The sequence below is a fragment of the Saccostrea cucullata genome, unplaced genomic scaffold, assembly GCF_032062105.1.
Source record: "Saccostrea cucullata isolate Sc308-1 unplaced genomic scaffold, CSIRO_AGI_Scuc_v1 ctg2250, whole genome shotgun sequence".
NCBI lineage: Eukaryota > Metazoa > Mollusca > Bivalvia > Ostreida > Ostreidae > Saccostrea > Saccostrea cuccullata.
The window spans coordinates 79,048-93,992 of NW_026921295.1; the positions used below are offsets into that span (position 1 = coordinate 79,048).

Consider the following 14,945-nt stretch of genomic DNA (forward strand, 5'->3'; position numbering starts at 1 on the left):
ATAACTATAAAGTTTGTTTGATGTATAAAGCATGTTTGATGAGCAATTCACTAGCTCTGCACGTATTCCCGAGTATCAGTTAATACAAGTTTCGTGTGCATTTCTTGTCCTAAAATCCGTAAATGCTGAAAATCCATGTGTATTATTGAGGATAAACAGTCTCGGCTGACCATTATGAAAGTTTAAAATGTAGAAGAGGATAAAAGGTGAATTGTTTTGTTGTTCTGTCATCGGATTGGACATTGACGATGTGCAAAATAATAACAAAAGCTATACAAGGTCTTCTCGGACACGCATATCCCTCTATTGTACTAAGACCCGCCCATTTTCTTGCCATAAAAGAGCATATTCTCACACACTTGGCCGAATTGAGCTGTGATATGGTCTAAAAATCAAAGATAATGCAGTATTTCTTGTAAGCAAGTTGGTGAAACAAGAATATCAACAGTCTCGTTTAAAGTCATCATGTCGTAAATTTTATGGTCGATACAATGACCTTGTCAGCAAATACATTTTTTCATTGAGTCAAATGCTGACTGACGTTTTTAGTACCAATTGTTAGTCCATTATTTATACACTGAATTGACGACGGATTTTTTCCGTTATTTCCTGATCATGACAACGAGCACACGGCGGGTGTGACCGGTCGGCAGGGGATGCTCACTCCTTCATGGCACCTGATCCCACCTCTGATGTTTCAGAAGTCCGTGTTTGCTCTACATGAGGTACCTGCATTATTTCTCAATGAAAAGTGTTCAAATGCAATTTAGCATTGGTGAACAGAAATCAATGGTGTTTACTCACACTGACAATCGTAAATATAATGTGTTCAATAAGTGCTTTCTTAAGAAAAAAATATTCATTATTAATTGAAAAGTTTAAACATTTTCTTATGTACTCCTTCTTTAGAAGTTTACGAAATATTGTGATCCATACCAGGTGATAAAATTTCCACGATGACTATCATCCCCCTGGCATATGGACATTAACTATCAACATATCTGATCATAGGTTATACTATGAGTCTCAAACATAAGAAGATAAGGTAATCTCTTTAACAAAAACTGTTTTGATATTTTACAACACTTTAATATTTCCGTCTCTGATAGCTTGTTCGAAAAATTATAATAAATGAAAACGGCATCGTGTAGTCTCTTTTTTCAGAAAACAGGAACAAAAAGATAATGTGACTCATTGCTTGAAAGATAGGAGGATTACATGTATGATCCTTTTCTTAAATGGAAAACAAATAACCACAAACTTTGAAAAGATCTTGAGAACTTAAAAAATTCCTTGTTTACTTGTTAGCATTCTTTATAATTAGTACCCAGGGAATCAAATATTTTATCTCAAAAAGAAGAATAAAAAGTATATATGAAAAAAATCAGAACTCCAATATTGACATTTAATGTCCAGAGATTCATGAAAAGTTAGCAAATCCAGCAAACGTCGAAAAACAATGACAGAGCTTTTGTCCGTGTTTACAAACTCAATTGTAAAGTCATAATAACAATAATACCATTAATTAATAAACAGATGAAATAATATTGATTACAAAGCCCTAGATACTAGTATTTCTATTTCTTATTTATTTTTTATTTCTTCATTTTTATTCTAATTATTTTTTTTTCAATTTAAAAAAAATTGGAATTAAAAGATTTGAAAAACTTACAGACACATATCATTGTATATTTTTGCTATTTGAAATACAACCATCTTCCATTATGAACATCAAATTGGGAATTTGAAAATACTAAAATAAAAAAAAACTTAACAATGTTTAAGGAAATCTTAGCTTCCATATTACCCTGTACTTGTATTCATTCGAGTGAAAAATATGTCAGTGTGAAACAGGAAAATTATGTTTGGATTGAGAAACGTAGTAGCAAAAAAGAGAGAAAAAAGCTAAATTTCACAATAGACATACGGTAAGTATAATACCTCTTTTTGTAGGGTTTTGAGTTTATTTTTCACTTTTACAAAGTAAGTATATTCCGAAAATAAGAAAAGCTTGTCTAGAGAAATTCAACAGTAGGTAGAAAAATTAATTTTAAAATTTCTTTTAATCTTCGTTCATCCTGCTTGATGTTACAAAATATTGGAATATGGAGCAGTGGTCAATATAAAAAAAAATATAAACAATATTTGTTTGTTTTTAATTTGTTGGTTTTGTTGTCACCGTTTAACTTCCCTCTCGAGGATATTTTATTCATATGGAGAGACAACCCCTGCCGGTGAAGTGCTTCAAACTTTGACGTATATTGGCCATTAAGTAACAAGGGATCTATTTTGTGCCAGCACCTTCTGCAAGACTGGATTTTGGTTTACAAGGTTTAATCCGAATGACCACTCTACACGTCCCACAGTGGGATTCGACCAAGCGACGTAAGGATCAAATTCTGACTTTGCGCTTCTAGAGCAGACGGTCTATCCTCTGTGCCACGTGCACACAGACCTAAATAGGACCCTTGAAATTTGAGATGTGGAGCCAGATGCCTAGGAAGGGAGAGCTTCACTTATCGACCAGTCACACCTGTTTTGAGAAAAAGTGTAATGATCTGGTAGTTGAAAACCCGGTTGTCATTTCTAGTTTAAAAACAAAGCACTAACGATTTGTATAAATCTGTCACTCAAAAAAGGAATCCGTGATAAGATCATGAGAAATCTTTTCTCTGCTTTAACTGATTGACTGATTGATTGATAGTATATATTTTAACTTCCGTCTCGAGAATTTTTCACTCATATGTAGACTCTACCTCTTGCCGGTGGAGGGCTGCAAATTTTGTCCTGTACTCGGCACTTAGGGTCCTTGAGTGGGGAGGGAACTTTTTCGTGCCAGCACCCACTGCGACACGGGACATTGGTTTATACTGTCTCATACGGAGAACTGGTTTCCACCTTGCACTGTGGGATTCGAACACACGACGTAATTATTGACTCCTTACTTCGCGACTCTAGAGCAGACGATCTAACCACTACGCCACGTAGCCGACCGGTTTAATTGAAATTAACTAATTAATAAATACTATCATACTCTTGAATAATAGATAGATTGGATGATATTAACACCTCATGTTACTACATACATTACAATGTAAAAAAAGAAAATCGATAGTGAAAAAGCTGAAATCATCTAGTTTTTTCTACATTGCTTTGTCATTATCACCTATAGTCAGTTAACCATCGAAATTTAAAAGAAATACTGTGAAATCACAAATTTTCGTGGGGGTTTAATTTTCGTTGTTTTCGAGGTATGATAAGACTTACGAATTCATGTCCACCACGAAATGTAAAATGTTACATACATAAGTACTAATTAATTGTTGATACACGAAATCAAATCCCCACGAACCAAGAGATTTTCCTCAAACCACGAAACTTTGACCCCACGAAAATATGTGATTTTACAGTATGGATCTTGTTACAAGAAAGTATTAAGAAACCCACAAACTAGATTTTTAATAACAGGGAAGATCACTGGAAAACTGTAAAAACAGGACTTATTCAATGTTATAAAATTCTATAAATACCAGAGTTGAGGTTAACTACTTTGAACAATTATGACTTACTTACAAATATATATTTTTTTTTCAATTACTTGCAATTACAATTAAATTGATTTTATGAACCCGGATTTATAGATCCGGGGCGTATATTGTTTTTGTCCTGTCTGACTGTTTGTCTGAATGTCTGTTTGTTTGTTAGTCTGTTTGTCTGCTAACTTCAACCTTCGCCATAACTTTTGAACGATAAAAGATAGAGACTTCATTTATGATATGCATACTCCAAAATTTAAGCAACTTCAATGGACTTGTGAAATTGACTGTAAAATTTATGCTAAAAATAGTTCTTTCGTACATTTGCCATATTTTTGGAACCACAAGACATAGAGACTCATGTAAACATGATTAATTTATGATTGCGTACATATTCATTGTAATACTTGATCAGAAGCGGGGTCTCTCTCTCTTTCTCTTTCTCATCTTGCTATTTAAAATGAGCGTGATATTATCTAGCAATTGACGATCGATAAAAAACATCAAAACTTCAAATTCAAACGAAACAATTAACCATTTAATTGCGATTTATTGTATCTGTAATAATAATGAAAACATCAATAAATTGCGAAAGATCTAAATGTTTCCGTCTTTAGCAAGAAAAAAAAGAAAGAAAGCCTTAAACATAAAAGGCCAGGGTAACCTCTTATACAAAAATTGTGTCTATTTTCTGACACTTAAAAATTGTTTAATATGTCCGTCTCCGATTGTTGATATTCGTATTTTTCAAATAATTGAAACATAATGAATGAGAACGGCAGTCATTGTGTAGTCACCTCTCTAAACAAACAAGAACAATATAGTAAAAGTGACTCTTAACGTGAAAGATGGGAGGGATATGTTTCATTTCTTAAGTAGAAAAAAAATAAACACAAAATTTGTTAAGAACTAGAGAGCTTAAATGTTTCCTTCTTTACTTGTTAATATTTTTTATTATAAAAATACCCAGGTAATAATAAAAATGTTTAAGTATTATGTCTCGAAAAAGCAGAATCAAAAAGGTAAAAAAAATACAACTGCACATCAATATTGACAATAGTATTCATTCACGTCATTAACCGTCGGGTGGCGCTGCGGTATTAGAGGTGGTTACGCAAACGTTTGAATTTGTCAAACGCTTGACTGAGTGTAAACAAATGGTAGCGTGGCGAGACACTGTGGTTTCTCCTGGACATATACCTCCAAATTAATTAATTTGTAACGAATGCCAACTCTCTGTGGTGTGCAAGGATGTCGTAGAGGTCGTGGACACTCATTATTTTCAGATCTAGACATTTGTTTGAGACGAAAAGTGACGCTAAATCGGTCATGAAGATGATCAGCTGATTATGAAAGTTTGGTAAACACGATGTCGCTTGTCACCAGAATTTCAGAGTTGGCGATACCAAGGATTAGATTTTTGGTAAAATATTGATTTTGATTAATTTTTATTAGTATCTTACGAAGTATATGCCATTAAATCATATAGATTTAACAAGAAAAATGAGTTACTATATACAGTATAAAACACATTGACTTGGTGGATTTTAACTTTGTCTTAAATTGAAAAAAAGTGAACTCCCTCTTTATTTTTTTTCCGTCAAAAGACATTTGAATTATTTATATTAACAGCGTCTTAATAGCTTGACAAATGGCAGTTTTATTTAATATGTTATTTCAAAAGTTTGAAATCTAATTAAAATGTTTAAAGCTTTTGTTGCTTTGTGATTTTGTTGTGATACAGACAGACGCAGCACTGGTAAATGTAATAGGATTAAATCTGATGAATCTAATGTACAGTGGCAGTTTTCTTTTTAAAATGTACAAAAAGAGTGTATGATATGCTTATGTCCCCATAGAATTAACTTGATTTGTTAGCAAATGGAATAAGTACTGTAATTTATAATTTAATATCAAAGTTCAATGTTAAATTTTATTATACATTTTAAATTTCAACACCAGAAATAATGACTCAGAAATATTTTCCTCTGCTTTATTAGTATGAGTAGGGTCTTTGATTTTCCCTTGGTTAATATTGATTATTTTATATAATATTCTACTTTAACTCAAAACAATTACAAAACAAAAATAATATTTGCAAAATTCCTTGTTTACAGGAGGTAAAAGTAGACTAAAGAAGGATGAAGTAAACTTGACATCCAGTTTTGGACTTTAAAACTCAAGCAATACATGTCCTACAGTTCCGTGGCTGCAGTCAAGACAAGAAGAAGGTATAAAGACTGAACTGTTCTTCACAAGTTGTGAACTAAAATGTGCATCATGAAGTTTAGACCAATACCCCAATGATGACTAGCAGTCACTGTGATGTTTCTTTAAGATCAGCCATATTCTTTGACAAAGAGATGAAAAATTCAGTGCAAGCATTAAGCTGTTAATCTTTTTCATATTGGTACATATTATAGCTATTAGCATGATTAAGTTATTAAGTGAGATGTGCTTAGAAATAAAAGATGTACAACTATTACTTTTTAAATTTTAAAACAGAAGTACATAGTTTTAAGAATTTTTGACACATGTTTAATTTCTAGAAAAAATTAAAAAAAAAATCTTTTTGCTTGCTTTGAAAAAGAATTAAAAATGATAGTACATGTATTATGAATTCTGTGGAATCTTTTTAGTCATGTTAATTTGTGGGGTTCAATGTTCATGGACAAGAAAAATTGTTCATGGGTATGTAATTGTGTGGATTTTAACTCATTGATAATGTACATTCAATCAATATGTTAACAAAATCCATGGGCAAGAGAGACTCGTCAAATCCACGAACATTGGTTTACAAGAACATTGTACCTGCATGCTCAAATTTAAGTATGAAAGGAATAAACATGTATAAATATTTAATACAATCTTTATTGTTTTATTTATTAACAGCCATGAATAAAAGAAGCAAAATCCTTAACAGAGAAAAGTTCAAGCTATGGAAAGATACTGTACATGTACATAATTATTTTCAAAATTTAGCACAATCAATGAATATAGAGTTGTTGGCATAATCATGAATAAGCGCTACAAATATTTGTGTCTTATATTCTATCTATAAATGAATTCTTAGTGTTTTCATGAATATTAGCACATCCTCTTCTGTGCAAAAAGCAGCTAAAATATGAAACCCGCTATTTTAACTACACATACAGTAAATTCCTTTCAATGTCAATTTTTGTACCAAAAAAATTAAAATGTTAAGTCTGTGCATTCTTTCATTTCACAAATTATTTTCTCTTGCCAGGGATTGTTTGAGTACATCAGCTTCTTTTCCCTTTCAGTTTTTGGCGGAATCCCTTCAAATAAGAATGAGTAGCAATTATTAGTAAAAGAGTAATAGCATTATCACGACTGTACTTGTTTTTTGGTAAAATAAACTGTCTTTAAAATATTTTTAACTTATAAATAAAATTGATATACTTTTCAAATTAAAATGGAATAATTAGTAATGTAATTGTAAGTTTGTGAAAAGCCTGAAGATACTACATACAAGATTATTGTAGTTCATCTTTTAGAGAATTTACCAAGCATGAGCATAACTAGTCTGTGTGTGTACAGGCCGAATGTTGCCCCATATTTCCAGCAGAACATTTTCTCTGTGAATGTATAGGACTGCCAAACATCTCAACACTTTGTCTTAAGTTGTAATACACCTAGTGATAATAAAAGGAAATACATTTTTTTAAGAATTAAAATTGGAAGCATTGAAGTAATGCTTAGGTATAAATTATGAGTACCTTCTATCATTTAAAAAACACAAATGCGATTACATACCAGTTCTTTTTTTTCCCTGGCAGCACTGACAATAGGATGGATGTCATTTCATGAGAATGGGGAAAAACAGAATTTTTATGTTACATGTACCATCCAGCCATAATAAACCTCCCTGTAAGCTTTGACATCTTATTTTACCTGCTGATCTCCTAAATAAAATAAAATGAAAAATATATATTCTTAAATAATTAAAAAATAACCCAATCTACTCAGTATAGGTTCTTGTTTAGAAACAAATATAAAGTCAGTATGTAAGTGAGGTCTATCCATAGTCCTGATAATACTTTTTTTTTCAGAGGACTGTAAAATTATATGTTTTTTGTATTTAGTTGTACAATAACAGCTACTACATGTATATATGCCTTTTATTTATATTTACATGCAGCAGGTTTTATTTAATTACTGTGTATATCTTTTCGACTTAATGAAATTGTAAATGTAAACTAAGTTGTTGAGGGTCACATTATAGAAACACAAATACCGGTACTGTATAAAATGGACCTAGCAAATTATAACTCTAAAATATTTGTACTCATTTTTACCTTTATTATATCAAAGGTGCTATGTTCTAAGTATACATGTAGCTACTGACTATGAAAAAAATATGTACAGAACAAATAAATTTCAAATTATACATATGCACTATAAAGTATAGGGGCACATATTAAATCTATGTTTGTTTGTTGTTTAATTTCCCTCTTAAGATTTTTTACTCATATGGAGACACCATCATTTGCTGACGGCGGACTGCAAATATACCTATTCTCGGCACTGTGGGCCATTGAGCAGTGATGGATCTTTTTTGTGCAAACAGGACCATGGTTTATACGGTCTCATCTCTCCACGTAACACGTACAGTGGATTTGAACCTTCGACATTAGGTTCAGCTCTTAGATTTGGCGACTGTGGACAGGGCATACACTCTAACCACTGTGAAATATGAGCGACTTGCATAAAAGAAACATAGGTAATCAAAGATTACGAAGCTCACCTCGACGAATGTTATCAGTTTATGTAATGGAAATCTCACATCATATTTTTCTTAATATTTAGTATTCATCCCAACAACAATATTCTTGCAAGTTGTGTTTAACCCCTTACATGGCATATACACATTTCTATGCGTGTAGCGTGAAAAACATGTAAAGTGTTGACAAATATTCATAACTTTGTTAATACTGCAGATATCAAGGACTTGATCTGTTTCCAAAATTTTAACCTGGTCTCTTGTATGGAAAATATAGGTCAGATCCAGCATCCGAAGCAGGTCTGATAGTGTCCATCCTTAGATGCATCATCCATGCAAGTTTGGTTCAGGTAGAACTTATAGTTACTTGGGCAGTGATTGGGAAGGGCCTGCGCAACGCGCCATAGTCGCATTCAAGTGAAAAATGGCGCATCAAATCATCCAATGTTGGCGCCAAGTTGTGCATTCAATTTTTAGCGATCTTATTTTGAAATATTTTGTGTATGACTAAATATCTTCTTTTACTTTCGTTTTAAATGCACTCAATTATAGAACAACAAATCTCATTGGTGGAATCCCGTAAAAAACTACTTCCGGTTTGACGAAGCTCGTAGATTAGGTACATTACGACATTTATTTATAGGATAATGTGAATATCAATATAAGTTTAACGTAAAATACGGGTAAATTATATTATGAAAGTTGTCCTTTAAATTTGCAGCATTGCATGTGTTCAAAATTAGATTCCATTCATTAAAACATGTTTTCTTTCATGATTTACATTTGTTTGTCATTTTGTTGTTTCTGAAAATGGCCCCTCATATTGTATTGATGGCCCATTTATTTTTAAAATGGCCCATCAAAAATGTTGACAGTTGCGCCATAGTCCCATTGACCATTTTGGCCTTCCTAATCACTGCTTGGGAATGAAAATGTAGGTCAGATCCAGCATCCGAAGCAAGTCTGGTAGTGTCCATCCCTAGATACATCATTCATGCAAGTTTGATTTAGCTAGGGCCTATAGTTACTTGGGAATGAAAATGTAAGTCAGATCCAGCATCTGAAGCAAGTCTGGTAGTGTCCATCCCTAGATACATCATCCATGCAAATTTGGTTTAGCTAGGGCCTATAGTTACTTGGGAATGAAAATGTAGGTCAGATCCAGCATCCGAAGCAAATCTGGTAGTGTCCATCCCTAGATACATCATCAATGCAAGTTTGGTTCAGGTAGGGCTTATAGTTACATGGGAATGAAAATGTAGGTCAGATCCAGCATCCGAAGCTAGTCTGGTGGTGTCCATCCCTAGATACATCATCCATGCTAGTTTAGTCCAAAAGGGCTTCTAGTTACTTGGGAATGAAAATGTAGGTCAGATCCAGCATTCGAAACTAGTTTGGAAGTGTCCATCCCTAGATACATCATCAATACAACTTTGGTTCAGGTAGGGCTTATAGTTACTTGGGAATGAAAATGTAGGTCAGATCCAGCATAGGAAGCTAGTCTGGTAGTGTCCATCCCTAGATGCATCATCTATGCAAGTTTGGTCCAAATAAGGCTTATAGTTTCTGTGGAATGGACCTGCTCCAAAAACTTTAACCTAGTCACTCATCTGGAAAATGTAGGTCAGATCCAGCATCCGAAGCAAGTCTGGTAGTGTACATCCGTAGATGCATCATCCATGCAAGTTTGGTCCGGGTAGGTCTTATAATTCCTTGGGAATGGACCTGCTCCAAAAACTTTAACCTGCTCCAAAAACTTTAACCTGGGTAATCATCTAGAAAATGTAGGTCAGATCCAGCATCCGAAGCAAGTCTGGTAGTGTACATCCCTAGATGTATCATCCATGCAAGTTTGGTTCAGGTAGGGCTTATAGTTACTTGGGAATGGACTTGCTCCTAAAACTTTAACCTGGGACGCCGACGCTAACGCCGACACCGACGCCGACACCGACACCGACGCCGACGCCGGGGGTATAGCATAAGCTCATCTCGACTTCGTCGAGGTGAGCTAAAAAGTACCAGTCTCATTTTTTTTTATTTAAAAAACAAACAATATGAGGCTGATCAGAAATCAGTTATCTTTATCCAAGACCTGCAAAGTGACCCGCATTCGGTGGGTCACACCCGCAAAATTGACCTCTCACCCCCCACTCATAATGACCCGCGGCGTGGCATTGTTTTCACCCGCAAAATCGATCATCCAAATTTTTTGACCCAATATTAATTAAGCATGTTTGTCTAACAAGAAAGATCTGAAAATTCATCTTAAAATTTCCGATTTGTGTTTTATAAATCAGGATATGAACATCTTGTTTATTCAATGCACACAGATTAGTATCTTTGTTTGCCGAGGTGTCAAAAAAATGTTAATTAGCCACAGGAAATCACTTCACGCTTGATCGCAGATTGACACAGCTGTACAGGTAATATGGCTGGAGCATTTAGGGGATTATACGTAACCATTTGAAGGGGTATATGCATGGTGAACCACATAGATTTAGAGGTCAATTAAATATCATTTTATTAAAAACAGAAATTAATTAATTAAATACAATGATATGATAAAAATTGGGATCGTTTTTTAAAAACGAAAGTAAAAAAACGAAACTGCAAAGCATGACTGATTAACAGCTGATTTTATCAGCTCTCATATATTGAAATTATTGTTAAGTGTAGTGGTTAAAAGAAAATGATATTAATTAAGATAAAGCAAAAGAGTCTAAACTGAAGAATATTGAATTTCTCCCCCTTCCAAAATGTAGTATTGTACGTTGTGTTTCTTTGTTAATGGCTATGACAAGGGAATACCCACTTGTCAGTCACACCATGACTCTAATGATTTTAAGTTTTTGTTTGGGGTGTTAGGTATCCTTCATAATTTATTTTGTAGTATTTGATTCATTTGATTTCTTTGTATGTGTTTTAAAATTAATAATAGGAAATTAGATGGCACATATATTTCTTACCACCACCCCCTGCAGCAGCAATTTTTCAATATTAATCTTTCAATTTAAATGTCTAATTACAATTTTCTGATTCTGTAATATGTTGAAAATTAATTATTGAAGAATCTAACAAATGTTTCCCAGAAACTTTTTAAATTTTTAAAACTTTGCAAAAATTGTATTGAACTAAAAGTATCTGCATGAATCTTACTATCAATCTGAAAATGTTCTTATACAAGCAATTTTAAGTAACCTGTCCTAAGAAAAAAAATTAAGTCTGCAATAAAATATCACAATATACATGCATGTGTTTGACTGTTTGAATTGATGCCTAAAAATTTGTTACTCAAACCTCAACAAAAATGTCGCCGCGCGCTATGACCCAACATTTCAATTCTGAATGTTGGGTCATGACCCCCCACAGCATCAATTTTGGTTGGCAGGTCTGTTATCCAGTATCAATTAATGGCCACTTAATCTATCTCTGTGTAGGATCTGGAGAGTCTTTTGGTGAGGGTTGAAATATAATGTTTGTGTTTGTTCCAGTTTTGTTTATTATGATTGTTTTTTGTAATCTGTTCAAATAAAATGAATGCTTAGTTTGTATTTGCCTTAGAATGAATATTACGTTGCACTTAATTGCCCTTGATGATCATTTGGGACGTTGCTCTTTTAAACAACAACAACGAAATGCAACAGTATGTAACCAGTGTAGACCTACATAACCTAGCTGTGCGATGATTGTCATGTAAAAAGGAATAAATAACAAAATATAGCCATAAGCATTCATATCATATACTAATTACATTTAAATCTAGTGTTTGTGTAAGTGGTAAAGATGACAATACATCCGACAATCTACAAAAATGTCGATTGTAAACACAATGCTTTGTCGTTGTACTATCTTCGTCATACAGGCATGTTACACATGTTACACTCGATAATTCTTAGAAGGTTTCCATAGATGTATATTATTTACAAAAAATAATTACCTAAGATTCGGATAAACCTTTCTCCCGGTTGCGACAGCTCGATTAAGGATCGATTCAGCCCCTCCGTTTAGCATGGTTTAGCTCGAAGTTCGAGAACACGTCCATTTGTTTACATTGTTACAAGCGCCTCGGTGATTAAAGCGTTTACGTAACCACCTCTAGTACACCAGCGACACCTGACGTCATAAATATGACGAATGAGTCCTATTAATTCACAGTTATCCATGAAAAGTTAGCAAATCCAACACAGGCCGAAAAAAATACACAAGAACAATAACAGAGCTTCTCTAGATCTCCATGTTTACAAACACAATTGTATGGTGAAAGGACAAGATAGGGTAAGAACAGTATTTGGCCCCCGATTTGGGGTGTCTTTCAGAATGATGCAACAGTTTATCCATGAAAACCTGTTTTCACCCCTGCCACATAATGAGTGTTGGTTTTAAGATTTAGGAAATACAGGGGTCACAGTGAGGTCAGGAAATAGGTCAATTTTCGAAATTTCTCATTTTTATGTAATTTTTCACTAATTTTACAGCACATTTTCTTTCGGAAAACATAGAGCACACGCTTGCCTATCTACTAAATTTATATATTTTATACACTGATATCAGATGCAGTATATATGTAAAAATCTAAGATAGGCAAGCGTGTGCTCTATGTTTTCCAAAGAGAAATGTATCCCAAATATGATGAAATTCCAAGAATTGAGGAAATTCGGGAAAATGTCCTATTTCTGCACCCTCTAGTGGAAGCCATGTAGGCTTTGAATCAAAATAAGTGCTTGTCTTGAAGTAAGCATCATTTTAACTTCTTAACTACAAAATATCACAGTTTTACCAGTGTTCTGATTTTTATATCAAATAAGGGGCCAGATTCGGCTGCTACCCTATCTTGTCCTTTATTAAGAAAGTTTTATAACAATAATATATGTAATACTAGAAACGATCTCGTTGCGAGCAACGAGAGGTCTTCCGTCCGATTCAGGAAAAAAATCTCGTAAAATCGAGCTGAAAAGTGATTCAAAATTTTGGTCGCAAAGGGGATTGAACCCATGTCGCCTTTTTCTGTTTTATCCCCAACGCGCAAACCATTAAGCTTTTGGAAGTACTGCTCTAAATGTACTTGTGTGTATACTTTTGCAACCGTACACTTGTCTAAGAATCATAAAAGGCGGGTCACTATTAATAATTTGCGCCAAACGCCACGAGTAAATATTCGCGCATTTTCTTTGTACTAATCTATTAAATATGTCTGATAGTTTCAATGAAGTAAAATAAATAAAACGTTCTTATCGCCTTCATTTTATTTCGACGTTTAAAAGTCATTGTAAACATTACATATATCGTATCTAGCCCAGTTAACTAAAGTAGTGAAATGGTAATTAAGTGTTAAGATTGACACTGAACTGCAACGTACTACAACGTGAAAGTCCAAGTAAATTTTTTACATTTCATGCATTCTTATGTCGGAATAGTTTAATCAAACGCTCAGCTGCCTCCATAAACCCCAATTGCGAAATTGCGAAATGGCGGAATTGACAAAGACAGCCGCCATCTTGGGTCCGCTTCAGATTTTCAAATATTAATATATAGAATTCAGATAAGCCAATTTTCAAACAACTTATATAGTAAGCATCAAATTGTTAAGATGAATACTTTTGCTTAGTAATATATAACAAAATATTGATCATAAGAGAGTTATAGATAAGAGACTTTTGGCCCCTCTGAGCCCCTAATTTGAAGGGTCAGCCCTATTTTTTGACATCAAATGAAAGGTCTTGCGATGTTGCACATTTTGTCTTCAATATGCTTTAACAAATTATGAACAGGTGTGAAGATATGAGACAAAATGCGTCAAATTTTGTGAGATATTTCTGAGACATTTTTTCGGACCTACCGAACTTCGGTGCCTTTTGCGCTAGAAAGATTTGAAGACCCAATTACAACTCACCAAACCTTCCTCTATTTTCCCTGAAAATCTTAAGTCCATATCTTAAGTCCTTTCGGAGGAGTTTCCCGGACAAGCCGACCCTCTGAAAATCAAAAAATTGTCCATATCTCACGACCGGAAGTGAGATAATCAAAAAGGAAAAAAACATATCAAGATCAATTGAATATCTTTCAGATCTGAAAGTTTGGTTTAAATCGGACGAGCCATCTCTGAGAAATCGCTTGCACAAAATCGGTTGGAAGAAAAATAATAATAGGGAAAAAGAAACCGAAGAATAACAAGAAGGTCTTCCGTTGGAGACGGAAGACCTTAATTAATCAATTAGCATAAAAAGAAATGATTATACATATCAGGGTACTAATAAAATTAAAGTTAACATCAGGAAACTTCTTTTTTACAATTACAAAATAAAACTTTGCCTTTTTAAGTCACTGGGGGTAAAATATGTTTCAAAGAAACGTAAACTGTTTTCATATGAATGTCATTTCGCTAAATACATCAATGTCCGACCTTGACCTTTTCAACTTTTTAGGTCTTTTAAGATCAGGTGATTAATCTTATTCGTTTCTTTTTCCGAATTAGCTTTTTTGTTTTTTGCTCATTTTAATTTAAATTTCGTATTTATTTGATCTATTTTTTGCTCATTTTAATTTCAATTATTTGTCTTTTCATATTGAAACAAATTTTCAGAATTTAAAAAAATAAAAATTTACAAACTCTTTTTATTTAAATTAAAATCTTCCATATTAAATATCGAGATTGAGAATTTCAAATT

General features: G+C 33.4%; 1 long non-coding RNA gene across 1 annotated transcript; it reads right to left on the minus strand.

Moving 5' to 3' along the window:
- Positions 1-6,452: 6,452 nt before the first annotated feature.
- Positions 6,453-12,289, minus strand: LOC134259651 (uncharacterized). The gene is made up of 4 exons (XR_009990394.1): positions 12,218-12,289; positions 7,314-7,462; positions 7,064-7,192; positions 6,453-6,835 (listed from the first exon to the last, which is right to left on the minus strand). It is a non-coding gene; the product is annotated as an uncharacterized LOC134259651 (long non-coding RNA).
- Between the last annotated feature and the right edge of the window lie 2,656 nt (positions 12,290-14,945).